The 14,015-nt window shown below is 38.9% G+C and overlaps 1 pseudogene; it reads left to right on the top strand.

The window, feature by feature from the left end:
* Positions 1 to 8,003: 8,003 nt before the first annotated feature.
* Positions 8,004 to 11,956, top strand: LOC101580006 (annotated as a pseudogene).
* Positions 11,957 to 14,015: the final 2,059 nt, after the last annotated feature.

Genomic DNA, 14,015 nt, shown 5'->3' with positions numbered 1-14,015 from the left:
ATTCTTTTTAACCAAAGGAATGTGTCACACCAAGTCTTTCTCAAAGCATGGCTTGAATCACATTTGCTGTTGTGATTTAATTAAAAAATAAATTGTCCAGGCATGGTGTCCCATACCTACAATCCCTGCACTTGGGAGGCTGAGGCAGCAGAATTGTTGCAAGTTCAAGACTAGCCTGGGCTAAAAAGTGAGCTCAGGCCAGCCTGAAGTGCATAGGGAGACCTTGTCTCAAAAGGACAAAAAAAATTGTGTCTCGAAATGACCTTATATCTTTCAGGAGTTGGCTTTGAAAGGCTATAGAAGTTATCCTACAAGAACCCAGTTCTTGCAGAGGCAGACTTCATAGAACATGAGCTGATGTTTGTTATTTAATAGGTATTATAAAACTATATCTATGAAAGAAGAAATAGGATCTCAAAATACATTTTTACCACTTTATGCTTGCAAATGTTGATCTTTAATAACCCAGAGTAAAGGACAAGTAATCGGTAACTTCCATCAACAGTAGCTTTCACTTCACGTCCATCTTTCACGGTGCCCTGTAACTTTTAATCTCATTATGCTTTCTGTCATCTAATATAAAATTCCAATGTATAAATAAACTATGAAAATGTCCTAAATTATGTAATGAACTATATCACAACTTAGAGTTTTAAAACTCTCCATTAACCTCTTTCTAACTTTACCTACATATAATGAAAACACCTTTTGCACTTTTCTCTGTAGGCATTTACATATGAAGCACACATAATAAGTATGATTAATCATTTGAAGAATTTGCTATTTCTCAGATGTTAATTCAGACTATATTTTTAAAAATTGATCAGGTGATTTATGTAGCTTGGCTATTATGAATTGCAATCTAATAAACATGGACATATAGGCTCTTTATAGTAGCTTGTTTTATTTTGGAAGACTATATCAAGGGGTCATGTAAGTAGATCACATGATGGCTTTATTTTTACTTTTAGAGAAACTTCTGTACTAATTCCCATAGTGAATGGACTAGTTTAAATTCTCACCAACAATAAAGAAAGGTTCCTTTTTACCTATAACTTCATTAGCATTAATTTTCATACATGATGATATCCATTCTGACTAGGGTGAAAGGGAACCAGTGTAGTTTCTGTGTGAGATACAGAAAGCTGATGAAACTGTTTTGATCTCTATCAAACAAGGTAGCCAATTAAGTAAACTTTAAAGACAATAACTTTAGTATACGCATTAGGGAGTTGAAGTTGCAGGGTAATGTAACCAAATAGTTTGTAAAACGTATACATCTAAGGCTGTGCATCTTGGGAGTGAATGTAAAACTAGGCGACATATATGTGTGCAAAATTTGATCCCAAATTCTTACCACATACAAAAATAAACTCAAAGCAGATCAAATGCCTTAATATAAAATCTGAAGCTACTAGGAAAATATAAGAGAACCATTTCATGGTATTTACCGTGCAAAGATTTCCTGAACAAGACTTCAATAGCTCAGAAATAAAAGTACAGATAGATCAATGGGATTGATCAAATTAAATATACTAAACAACAGTGGGAAAAGTAAACAGAGAGACAACCCTCAGAATGGGAGATCTTCCCTAGGTACATCAGGGATATATAAAGAACTGAAAATTCAACAATGGAAGTCTAAATAATCCATTCAATAAATGTACTGAAGAGCTAAACAGATACCTATCAAAAAATAAATAGAAAAGATCTCATTGCTATCTGTTTATCAATAAAATTATAGAAAAAATGAAAACCAGAATAAAATTTCATAATCAATAAAAAAATAAAATAAAATAAAACACAAAAAAATAAAACAAAACATTCCATGACCAAATAGAAGATTATGGAATTAAAGTAGAATTAACAACTTTCTTTACAACTTTTAGTAAACCTTTAGATGCTAAAACATGTTATGATTTCTAAAGAAGAAAATAAGATACAGAATATTTCCTAAACTTCTTTGACCTCAAAACATTGTCTTATTCAGTTTGTTTTGGAAGTACCCTGTAAGACCAAGCTAACTAAAAACACACTCAGGGAAACATGGCACTAAATTTCCAGGAAAATAAATTATGTCAAGTATATATTATGTTAAGAACAGAGAGCAGTTAATACTTAATTTTTTTCTTTCTTCTTTTCAATTTCTTATAACATCATTGTTATTGCCTTTTTCTTATTTAAATGAATATTTCACATTTATATCTGGTAATCTGAACAACTAATTTGGAGATAGTATTATGTAATGTAGTGGCCATTGTCGAATTCCTATTATTTTCTTTAGCGAAACTGTGCATCGTTTCTAATGCTTTTTTTTTCCCTATCATTATTTTGTATCCTTTAAAAATAAAAAAATCAAAAGAGAAAAATTAAATAAATAAAAATAAATAAATAGAAACCACTAATAATTACATTAGAAATGCTTAGCATCTTTAGCCATCAGGTAAATGCAAATCTACCCTGAGATTCCATGTCACTCCAGTCAGGATGGCTATTACTGAAAACAAAAACACAAGCGCAGTAAATGTTGGCAAGAAAGCAGAGAAAGGTAAGCCTTTATACGCAACTGCCAGAAACACAAATTAGTACAGCCACTGTGGTAAACAGTATGGAGGCTCCTTAAAAACCAAAAGAATGACTTTCACCCGACCTAGACCTTCCACTTCTGGGCATGTATCCAAAGGATGCAGTATAAAACTGAGGTACCTACAAAGCCATGTTTGTTGGGGCAGTATTCACAAGTGCCAAGATATGGAGCAAGCCTAAGATCCCATTACAGATAGATGGGTAAAAAATATATCTCTATCTCTCTCTCTATCTCTATCTATTCATCTATCTAGAGTACAATATTATTAGAAAAAATAAGAATGACACCATGTTATTTGCAGAAAACAGGTAAACTGGAGGTTATCATGTCAAGGGAAATAAATCAGCTTTAAGAAAAAATTGCATATTTTCTCTCCTATGTGGAAACTGAAAGGTAAAAGATGAGCTGAAAGTAGATGAGAGATTAAGAGGGAAGGGGGAGAAAGGCCAGAGAAGTGGGATGGGATGGTGGATTCGAACGATGCAGGTAATATGCATGTATAGAAATGTAGACAAGCACTAATCCGTGCAAGTCATGTAAATAAATAATAAAACTGAAACAATAAGAAGTCATAAAAGACACAGTGTAGATAAATTTGGTAACAAATGGCTACAGTCTGAGAAGAACTCCTGGCTGCTGTGCTTCTGGCCCTGGGAGCATTGACACAGGCACCCTCAGCCTCTTCTCCATGAGATCTGGGTTAGGGAAGGACTTTGCTAAGCCTGGAATGTTGCTCCGAAGAAGAGTGGCCAGTATTGTGGACAAATTCTTGAAATGCTTAACTCTCATGAAGATAAAGCATTTTTTTTTCAGAACCAGGGATTGAACTCAAGCCCTTGTGCTTCCAGGGAAGTGCTTATCCTACTGTGCTATCTCCCCAGCCCAGGTTAAAGCCTTTAACCTCTAAGGGTAGCAATTCATGTGCCCTGGATATAAGTGAGGAGTTATTTTAGACACAAAATGAAAATATATGACCCTTGAGAAAAGAAAAAAGGGTACTTCAGACATTATCATTTTTTTTTCTCTGAAAAAGACATTGTGCAAAGAATGAAGTGATAAACTATTGAAAAATTGGGGGGGCAAGGATATAGCTCAGTAGCATAAGCACCTGCCTGGTAAGTGCAAGGTCATGAGTTTGATCCCCGGTACCACCAAAGGGAAAAAAAAAATCGCAAGTCAGCTGTCTGACAGATGCTTAACGAAAATACACAAATACCTCTTAAAACACAGGGGATATAAATGAAGGACCATTTTGTATCTATATACACAAAATAGTTAGGATAGATATACAGCTACTTTCTCTTAATTCAATGAGAAGAAAGATTTATACTAATAGTGTTTGGACAGGATATCATGTCTGCATCTTGTACTTTGAGTAACTACTACAAAGATGACAATATGCAATGTATTAATTATTAAAACTGTCCTACTAACCTGTTTTGAAACTGTCTCATTGCTATTTGTTTCTCAATAAAATTAATTTAAAAAGACTAAAAAACAAAGAAAGAAAATAATTTTAAAATCATGGAAATGAATAAACTTGGTGAAGTGGGTACACCTGTCATCTCAGCACTCTGACAAGTGCCTGGCAAGTGAGTCGCACGCTTTGCCCCAGCCTACATAGCTTAGCAATTTAGCAGGACACTTTCTCAAAAAAAATACACAAACAAAAAACAAACAAACAAACAGGAGAGGCTGGGCATGTGAAGATACTGGGTTCAAACCCCAGTATAAATAAATGAATTAATAAGAAATGAATAAAAAATTAGAATTCATATTTCATAAAAGATATGTGTATAACAAATAGGCTAATTTAAAGGTGATCAGCATTTTTATCATTAGAGAAACTCAAATTAAAATAACAGTCAGATACCACTCCACAATTACTTGTACAGTAAAATTCTAAATACCTGACAATACTGATTTGTGGCAAAATGCAGATGAAAAAGAAATGTAACACAGAAAATATAACATTTTCTTCTGAATGTGCAAAATAGTATAACCATTTTGCAAGCATACAATTAGGAAGACAGTTCTACAGCTTCTAATAAAGTTAGAGAAAGATTTCTGATTTCTGGTTCCACATGTAAGGAATTAGAAATTGCAAGTCTATCCTTGCAGTGAGCAAAACATTACACAGCAAAAATCAAATACTCTTCTTGAGCATCTAGGAGAGAAAAAGATATGCATTAAAGCGCTACCCTCAAATAGAAGAGACAGGCAGACAAATATAGAAAGTCACAGTTTCCCAGAGCAGAAATTCCTGAATAAGAAGCCATTGCAGGAATCGGTGGTGCAACAGGAGAACGTGGACTGCATTTGATGAATTGTTGTAATGAGAAAGTTACTTCCAAGAGCTTGAATAGATTACCAAACTCTCTACTGGAGAAAGATGCCCTTGTATTTCCAGAAGGAGGGAAGGAAAGGAAAGCATTTAAACTGAAATCATCATACCGCAGCAATATATGTGACCCATGTTTATAGAAGCACAATTTGTTGTAGCTACATCTTGGAAACAACCCAAATGTCCATCAATTGAGGTATGGATAAAAAAGATATGGCATTTTTACACAATAGAGTATTATTCGGCTATAAAAATATAAATGTGAGGCTTTTGTAGCCAAATGCATGCAGCTAGAGACCATATTGGTAAGTGAAATAAATCAGAGCCACATGTGCAAACATTGCATTTTCTCTCTAGTGTGAGAACCTGAAAGAGTAATTAAATCTGAAAGGTACAATAGATGCTATAAAAGGGAAAGAATTTGTTTAATGGGAGGAAAAAACTGGGATGAGGAAAAGGGAAAGGAGAGAAACATATATTTAGGTATATATGCAGAATAGTTTGGATAATTAAGCTGTTGATTTCTGCTGGTCTTTCGGAAAGCAGCAATGAAGGCTTAATTTTTTTTTCTTTTTATTATTTTATTTTTTAATTTATTAAAACTTTTTTGTTACTGTTTTGTTTCATTTTTTCTTTAAACCAACCTTGCAATTACATCTGGTAATCTGAACAACTAACTTGAAGACAATGTCATGCAATACAGCAACCACTGTTGAATTCCTATAACTTTGTTTAGTGAAATTTTGTGTTGTTTCTAGTGTTCTATTTTCTATTACTATCTTTTATTCTTTAAAAATGTTTTTAAAATAAAATAAAATAAAATAAATAGCCATCAACTCTATGGTGGAAAATGAAAGAAAGTCAACACCATAAGAAGGGACACAGCCGAAACGCCAAATGGATTCGGGCACATTTCCAGGGACTCCTGAGCAGCAGATTTATAGTCAGCTACTGATGCAGGTACAACATCTGCAGGACATTCCTACTCTAAAGGGTTGTTGCATATTTTGCAAAACACCCCGAGTGTCATGCCTGGGGTGGGAATATAGAACCAATCATTATGTCCTTAGGACAAATGACACTCCAACTTAAGACCATGACTTACGTGTGCAATTGCCTAGGATTTGCTGAAGTTGTTCTTAATCTTAATCTGATATGAATTATTTCAGCAGACTTTACAAAACCCTTGTCAGTGGATTTTCCCTCTGAGGAAGAGTTCATATTAAAAAAAAAAAAAAAAACGTGGTTGGTCTGGTTGTACAAACCAGTAAGGCTTGCATGTGACCCAAGTTCACAGGATATATTAATGTCACAAAGGAAGCAACCTTGTGTACCCTGGTTGTACAGTGCCTTCAACTCTAGCCTTTGATCACAAGTTACACAGTGGAGAAGACATCTAACCTGGACCGGTCAGGCTGCCTACCAGAGGCTAACAATTCAAAGGGTGTCTGCTGATAGAGGCAATACAGAACTTTCTTTGCATATGAAAACCAGCAAAATAGTATTATTTACCTAATAAACATGGTTTAACATTTTCAATGTCTATAGGGACATGCACTCTACAACAACATGGCTAATTTTCTTATAATAAAGTGAATTTGAATGAGCAACTTGAATCAATTAATCAATCAATCAATAACTATTCCAGAGAACTCTGTTCTTTTTAACAGAATTTAACAGAAGCTGTGTGTTTCCTCAGCCTAACCTGCTGGGTATTATCAGAGCATAACTACACTGAGAGATGGATATATTCAATTCTACCTCCATTCAGCTCTAACATCCAACAGGGGGAAAGTAAGCTCTCCTGCCACACCAAAGAGGGGAAACAAAATCCTAATAAACACAAGAAGGTAGCCTTCCAGATGCATTGGATAAAAGACTGGGATCTTAACACAGAATGATTCCCTTCCACTGACAGAAGCGTGGCCTAAATGACTGACACTTTACCACACTAATAAAGGCCTGTTTACAGCAGATCCTTTTACCTAGAATATTATGTATGGCTTTCAACAAGGAAATATATGACATATAAAAATGTAAAACAGTAACTAACAACAACAGCAATCAGACACTTTGAAGAAACAGATCATTAGAACTAGACATGACAAGGATGTTGAAATTATCAGGTTGAGACTGTGACTAGCATGTTAAGAGCTTTAGTGAGTAAAGTAGGCAGTGTATAATGTCAAATGGGTGATGTTAACAGATAGAAATCTGAAGAAAGAACTAAAAAGAAATACTAGTGATCAGAAGTACTGTAACAGAATCAATAGTGACTTTGATGACCTTGATGTGCTAATTAGTAGACTGAAAAGAGATGAGGAGAGAGTACCTCAGTTTCAGGATATATCACTGGGAACTTCAAAAGTTGAAAAGCAGAGGGAACAAAGACTGAGTAAAACAGGGCAGAATATACCAAACCCTGTCAATCAGCTTTAAAAGTTGTGAATATGTACACATTGTAAATATGTAGTCCTTGAATACATGCATATATATATATATATATATATATATATATATATATATATATAAATAGAGAGAGAGAAAGGAGAGAAATATTTGAAGCAAGAATAACTAAGGCAAATAAATTAATGTCAAACATCTCATTCAAACAAGCAATCATAGGAAAACATGGCTTTGATGTTATACAAGTACACTGAAATTTTTTATGAACACAACAACTTATAAACAAATATTATAATAGTTGTATTAATAATTCCCCCCTCAAGTAACTAACTGCTTCTTCATCAGGAGAATGAATTCATAAGCTGCTGTCCATCCCTACTGTGGAACAGCTGGGAGAAGTAGAAGGCAGGCAAATATGAGAAGGTTCCTGGGTTTATAATGGCTCTAAAGAGCAAGTGTAGGTGCTGTGGTGAACAGAAACTCTAAAACTTCATCCAGGACTTGGAGGAAGATTTATTTATTTCATTGAGCACTGACAAGGAATCAATCCTCATAAAAATGTCAGCCCCTGGCAGTTCACTGAGCTCCATAGAGACAGTGTCAGGGCAAGTGAGAGCAGGATGGGCACCGGCTGACTCCGTACCTCACTGAGGAAAACAAGTAAACATGGGCAGAGATCCTAGGGAGCCAAGAGGCAGGATGTCATCCTGGGCATTCTTTGCACAAACTTGCCGAGAGGAGCACAAGAAGAAGCACCCAGGTGCTTCTGTTAACTTCTCAGAGTTTTTAAAGAAGTGCTTAGAGCAGCGGAAGACCATGGCTTACAAAGAGAAAGGAAAGTTTGAAGACTTGGCAAAGGCACATAAGGCTCTTTATGAAAGAGGGATGAAAACTTCTATTCTTCCTAAAGGAGAAACGAAAAAGAAGTTCAAGGATCCCAGTGTGCCCAAGAGGCCTCCTTCAGCCTTCTTGTTCTGTTCTGAGTATCACCCAAAAATCAAAGGCAAACACCCTGGCCTCTCCATTACTTACATCGCAAAGAAACCTGGAGAAACATGGAATAATACTGCGGCATATGACATGCAGCCATGGGAGACAAAGGCTGCCAAGCTGAAGAAAAAGTATGAAAAGGACATCGCTGCCTACCGAGCTAAAGGAAAACCTAATGCAGCAACAAAGGGAGGAAAAAAGCAAGGAAACCAAGGAAGAGGAGGAGGAGGATTAGAAGAGGAGGACAAACAAGCTGATGGTGGGCAGGGGAGATGGTCCTGAGTTCAATCCCTGGTACCACAAAAGAAATCAAAACATAACAAGCAAACAATAACAACAACAACAAAAAAAAAAAAAAAACCACGCTGATGGTGATGAATGTCATACAAAAAAAAAAAAAAAACCACGCTGATGGTGATGAATGTCATCATGATGAATGTTAAGATGATGGTTCTGGCACAGGTTTTTTTTCTTGTCTATAAAGTATTTAATCCCCCTGTACACAGTTTACTCCTTTTGAAGAAAAGCAATTGAAATATAAAGTTATGTAAGATTTTCTTTTAATCTGTACACTATCTATTTTTGTAGTTAACACACTACCGAATGTGCCTTTAGATAGCCCTGTCCTGGCAGTATTTTCAATAGCCACCAGCCTTGCCTAGTACAGTCTGGGGGCTGTAACTTGACATGAAAATTTAAAGCAGGTTCCTGTTGGTGCACAGCATAAATGAGTTGTATATGGGGATGGTAGACTTTTATCCTCAGTTGTCTCTGATGCATCTTATAAAAAAATATTGTTAAATGAATACAACTCTGTAATTGCAAAAAAAAAAAAAGAGAGAGAGAGAGAAAGAAAAAGTTGCAGTTGTTTTGTTGACATTCTGAACACTTCTAAGGAAACACAATTTTTATTGAAATAAATAAGAAAAAATAAAAATATCAGGCCTTGACCCTTGGTATTTTGGGGCTTACATGGGACAAGAAAGCGGGCAATCCAGAAGCAGGGTATTTGGCAGTTACTGATCGGTTTTTCCATATGCATCATAGTGTCCAGCTGTGCATCACAGTGACCAGTTGTGCATCACATTGTCCAGCTGTGCATTGCAATGTCCAGATGTGCATCATAGTGTCCAGCTGCACATCACAGTGTCCAGCTATGCATCATACTGTCCAGCTATGCATCATACTATCTAGCTATGCATCACAGTGACCATCTGTGCACCAATGTCCAGCTGTATATCACAGTACCCAACTGCACATCACAGTGTCCAGCTGTGCATCTCAGTGTCCAACTGTGCACCACAGTGACCAGTCATTCCTAAGAAGCAGAAGGAACAGGGACTGGAATAGGAATTGTTAGCTGGGCAACTAACAGAGACTGAAGTATACTGGTGCGTGAGTATTTTCTGCTACAATTCCCCCTTCTTAGTTTACTGCCAAATCTTAGCTGGGTATATTGTATGTGATCCCCTGAGATGAACCAAGTAAGCAATTAATTATACAACAATAATTAATTATACAAGAAACAATAAAAATCGGGCTGTTAAGGCTCCCAAAGGTGCCCAGGCCCCCAAAGGTGCCCAGATCTCTGTAAAGGCACCACAGTAAAAATCTCTATCTGCTGATGTGAAGACAGAAGGACTGGTGTGACCCCTGGGTTGTCATCTGTCGGGGGCTGGTGTCCTCTTATGTTCTTTGTACCATAAAATCTGAGGCAGGATATATTTTTAAAAAGGGGGTCGCTGTCCATGGTTCTGCGATGTGCCCTAGCTAAGATCCCTAAGACTGGAAAAATTTTTCCACCAGGAGTTTGTGATCTGTTTTCCTTACTGTAGGGTCTCTCCTTGAGTTGGTTTTATAAAGAGATATGTTTCCCCCTTAGTGGCTGTGATTTACTACTACTCTGGCAAGGGAGCGAGGGAGTTAATCTGATCTAGAAGAGTGTCCAACGCATCTTGGATGCTCATCAAATGTTGGCCAAATATTTGACTTATTGTGGTTTCTGCTCACCTGGGGCAACCATCCCCCAGAGCTAACACAAAAACCACAGCTAAGGGGAGAGCAGGGAGCAATCAATACATGTGCAAGCTGAAATGAAAGCAGACCAGGGTAAAAAGCCTGATGAGGCACAAAGCTCAAGGGGAATAAGTAATACACTGTGGCTTGGAGCAATCCTGTGATAGCTGACCTCAGGCTTCAGTGGTGTGTGGACTGGTTAGCACCCAGAGTGACCAGGGCAGGGTCTTGAGTGTGTCTCCTCTGGCAGAGTGAACTCTGGAGGAGTTGTCTGCTCCACATAAACTCTCCAGCCACCATCTAGATGGACTCTTGGAACACTGGGATGGTGGATCTAAGACTGGAATCTGAAATGTTAAGAGTGCTAGAGGTAGTTGATATGCCCCTGGGCTATATACGTGAGTGGGAATATCTACAGGTATAGCTCATCTGTAAGCTAAATTTTATGGAACTGGTTATAGGCTACTCCTACAGGGTTATGTTTATCTGGGGATCATTTTTTACAGCAGAACCTTACAAACATTTTTGTCTCCTCAGTGTGGGTAGGGTAGGGTATATCTTGGGCCAGCCTGAGTAGGGGCATATAAGCACCAATAGAGATCTCTAGCCCTTGTAATGATTTACTTTAATGTTTTTAAAGGGTGATATTTGAGTCAGTCAGATCTCCAGAGGGGGCTTAGGATTCCAGACTGGATTGCTTTGAGTGCAGGTTTGGTGTTATTGGTAGACAGTAGAGTAAATGCTGGCAAAGCAGGGTGCATTAGGGCTTTTTCCTTCATGGTCCAGAATGTTTTATTGTTTTGGTGGTTTTCCAAATGACAGTAGAAAGATTAGACCCTGTTGGTTTTAGCCTACATGAAGGTCCATAGTTCAGTTCATCTTGCTGACCATTCCTGTGGGAAAGCCTCATTCAAAACAACTTTGTCCATGGCAATCACTGTACAGCTAGCCTATCTGACTCCATTCCTAACAGAGCTACTTCCATCCATAAACTGAGTGCACTCAGCACCTGTCAGGGAGTATATTTTTTGATTTTAGCTCTAGGCAGTCATGTTGTGGTAGGCCCAGCTTTGGGGCAGGTGTGTGGCCAGAAGAATCAGGAGAGGATTTTTGTATAAGCAGGTACTGCATGTGGCACCTGCAGTTGTGTCTTGGCCAAGAATGGCTGTTGGACTATGGAGGCAAAGGGGGATACCCCCTAGCAAGTGGATCCAAGTGTTTGTATAGGTGGGTCTCTGCGTGTTTCCAGGGGATGGTAGTCTGCTTTGTTTATTGTGAACTTTGTAGTCCAGATTCTATAGAATCCAGCAGTTCCAAGTAATTTGTGGAAATTTTTCTTGCAATTGGGACTGGAATGGAGCACAAGACCTCATGGTATCTCTGTTTTAAGTCAAATCCAAGACATGTGACTCTTTGTTTGCAGATGTGCACCTTTTCCCAAGACACCTTGTAGCCAGTTTCTGCCAGATAGTGCAGCAAAGCTTTTGTGTTTCCAGAAAGCATCTTGGGTGTCACTAATCAGCAGTGCAGTGATATTCTGTGCTGGGAAGCTAGTGAGGTCTGCTGTGAGTGCTTGTCTAAAAAAGGTAGCTTTTGAACCTGATGGAGGTTGAGTTCAGGTAAGTGAACCTTTGAGCTCAGAACTAGGGTCTTTTCACTGAAAGGTGAAGAGGGGCTTGACAGGAACCAGCAAGGACAGAAGAAGGCATCCTTAAATCCAAGAAGGTAGACTGGCAGGCTGTGTGGGACCACAGGACTGAGGGCAACAGTGGCAGCACTGACAACTTGGAGACCCTGAACTGGCTAGCAGGAGAGGTGTAGTTTTGTGTATGTGTCTTTTTGAGACAAAGTTTCACTAAGCAATTTAGGCTGGCTTTGTGCTTACTTTGTAGCCCAGCTGGTCTCAAACTCACAAGGATCCTCTTGCCTCAGCCTCCCATGTGCTGTGATTGAAGGTGTGAGCCACCACACACAGCTAGAAGTGGTGTATCTTGGAAGTTTGGCCTTCTATAAACATTTTGAAGCATCAGAATGTATGGTTGCATCCTTTTCTCAGGTGATCATGATGGCAAGCAGGAAAGGACAGAGAAACAGGCTGTTTCAGAGTGGCTGAATCCATTGTCAGAGCTTGCCCCAAAGTAGTGGAAGAGTAACCAAACCCTTGGGTATTGGTTGGGAACTGTGGAGTATAAGGTCATGGCTGTGTTTTTGATGGCACAGACATGGTACACTGCCTATAATCCTGTTGGGCATTTTTACCAGGAGGAGAAGAGCATTTCAAGGTGATTAATAGTCTCTTTAGGCAGCTGGTATGTGGCTGGATCCCTGGTGGAGCTCCCTGTGTTGTAGGGTAAGGGAGCACAGGTGAAGGCCAGACCCAGAGGCAAACCTGTGGCCCACAGGTCCAGGAGGAGAGCTTTCAGAATTTCAGATTGTTGTTGTCTGTCTCAGGCTAGTGCAGGGTTAAACGAGAGAGGGGATGACTTGCACAGTGCCTTTATTTGGAAGAGACAGTCTCTTCCCAGAAGAAGTATGAGTATTCAGGAATATGCAGGAACTTGGTTTTGGTGAGCTGTCCTCGCTGGCTGTAGATTTGTGTCTGGGGAAAGGAGAGAGAGGCAAGAGTCCTAGCTCTGGGCTGGTGAGATAGCTCAGCAGACTAAAACACCTGCTTAGGCAAACTCAGGCAAAGGCACAGAGACTGCGGTTCGATCCCCAGCACCACATACCATGCCAGCCTTGCCTCCAAGGTAGGCTCAGCCAACCAATGAGATGGGGTATGGTGGCACACAACTATAATCCTAGCACTGGGGAGGCTGAAAACAGGAGTATCACCATGAGTCTGAGCTGCATAGTGAGACCCTGTAAGAACAAAATACGTTAAAAAAAAAAAAAGACTCCCAGCCCCCCTAGTGATGACGGCACTATGGCTTCCCAATGGCCCAGCTAAAGAAGGTGGCCAACCTGGCTTAGTCTAAGCCCATCACACCAATAAAAGGCTTATCATCTGATCCAGGCAGAAGCTTTTGAGGGTTCTTACCTTTTCACCTTAAGCACACTTATTTTTTAGTGTCCATATCCCTTATAATGCATGTATTTGTCTTTGGATGGAGGGGATGGTTGTCTACAAGACTGTAGTCTCTTGTGGCTATCAGGGTTTTTGTGCAATGAAGGCTGCACTTATCATCTGTGGATTTTTAAGGACTTTAGGGTTGAAGGGGAACAGACCCTGTAGGCTTCATAAAGATGCATAAGAGTCTGAAGGACTTCATTGGGCTTCTGGATAACAGTAGTATCTTCCGCATGTTGGTGGGCTTTCTGCCCCCCTCGTTGATGCCGTTGAGAAGTGCTTGACTGGGCTGCTTTATTTCCTATTGCTGGCTGCACAGCGGGCCTGGTGAGAGCTAAGGAGATGTCTGCAAAGGCGGAATTCTCAGCTCTTATTCAGGCTTAAGTGCAACACTTTGATTTCACTTTAACTCCATAATCACCAGAAAAGCCCTTTTTAAAATTCTTAAGCCTGTAGTCAAGGACCATGGGTTTTCATTAACTCGATTCCATTCCTGGCTCCACATGTGTGTGTTCTGCTTCCTTGAATGATGGTACAGTGCACAAAAGGTGGATGCCCGAGAGAGAGAGAGAGAGAGAGAGAGAGAGAGAGAGAGAGAGAGA

The sequence above is a fragment of the Octodon degus genome, unplaced genomic scaffold (assembly GCF_000260255.1).
Source record: "Octodon degus isolate 3935 unplaced genomic scaffold, OctDeg1.0 scaffold00009, whole genome shotgun sequence".
NCBI classification, from domain to species: Eukaryota; Metazoa; Chordata; class Mammalia; order Rodentia; family Octodontidae; genus Octodon; species Octodon degus.
The sequence above is the reverse complement of the archived record's forward strand: the minus strand, read 5'-3'. Positions and strand labels throughout refer to the sequence as shown.